General features: G+C 52.1%; 1 protein-coding gene across 1 annotated transcript in view; it reads left to right on the forward strand.

The window, feature by feature from the left end:
* Positions 1-1,331, forward strand: part of NKD1 (naked cuticle homolog 1) — a 202,622-nt gene that overhangs the window by 199,045 nt on the left and 2,246 nt on the right.

The following is a 1,331-nucleotide window of genomic DNA, read 5'->3' on the forward strand; positions in this document are numbered from 1 at the left end:
AAGGTGCCACATGGGACGTGGGCCTCAGGCTGTTGCAGAGCAGGAGTGGGTGGTGTTTGGCTCAGGAGGGTGCATGTGGGGAGCTTCCTGCATACCTCACCTTACCCACAAACCTTCTCTTGCAAACCCCACCCTCCCCCACACACAATAACGCACCCCACAAATACTGCGCTCCCCCGCACCTCTCCCCTCTGCCCCCTCCCCCGCACACACATGGAGCCTCTAGGTGGAGCCCTGCTTACTGCTGTGTGTACACACCTCACGACACATGCACTCATACCCCCCCACACCCTCCCACACGCTCCCAGCCCCCCTTCCCCACAAACATCCCTCCCACAAATCTCCCATACCCAACCACCCACTCCCTCCCCCAAACCCCACATATACACACATCCACACGCACACAGCTCCCCACAAACCCCATTCCCACCCATCCGTACCCCCCACACTCCTCCACACCCCCTGCAATATACAACAGTTAGGCTTCATTTTGAGCCATTCTGCAATCGCCTCTATATACACGATGCAAACACACAAATCAGGACAAAAATATATTTTTTAAATAAAATTCAAATATGTTATTGTCAGTGTTTGATTTTTAGTATACAATTTGGTGGGGGGTTTTTTTTCTGGTTCCAAGATGGAAACCCCCTTCCCAAAAAGAGTACTCTGGGGGCAAGGGGAGGGACTTCTAGTGACAAAGGTCAGAGGTTAGGGGGCAGGACTTCTGGTCTCAAGATGGCAACCAGGGGCAGGGCCCCTGTCAAAGGGTGGGGCTACCATGGTGGCCCTCAACAGCTCACCAAAACTCATTAGCTCCTGCTGAAATAATTGCCCACCCTGGCTTAGACACACAAATGGAGCTGCACTTTTCTTTGCTTGTCCCCTTTGCTCCTTCCGTGCTCCCTGGGCTGGCAGGAGGAGCTATGGGAGTGGCCACTGGTATGTGGACCTACCAGAGCAGCATTAGCAGCAGGGGCTGCCTTTGCCCCCTAAGGAACAGACTAGGTGTTGGGAGGGGGCTGGCAATGGAAAGAGCAGGGCACACAGCTTCTTTAGTCTGAAGGCCCTCTTCTTTCTCAGTGATTTTCAGATGACATACCTTAGCATTCAGGAATGTTTTGGAGGTGTGTCTTGAGGCTAAGAAGGTTGAGAGCTACTGGTGTAGAGACTAATCCTTTGCTTAAAGATATATTTGGTGTTCTTTTTTAACACTGTTGTGGTTTTGTCTGGCAGGAGAATGGAACATGTTGTATATTTTGAGGGGGAGAAGTGTGCGCATGTGTGTACACACACACACCCACACACACACACACCCCCACCCACCCACC

The sequence above is a fragment of the Gavialis gangeticus genome, unplaced genomic scaffold (genome assembly GCF_001723915.1).
Source record: "Gavialis gangeticus isolate Ggan-Ray unplaced genomic scaffold, GavGan_comp1, whole genome shotgun sequence".
Lineage (NCBI taxonomy): Eukaryota > Metazoa > Chordata > Crocodylia > Gavialidae > Gavialis > Gavialis gangeticus.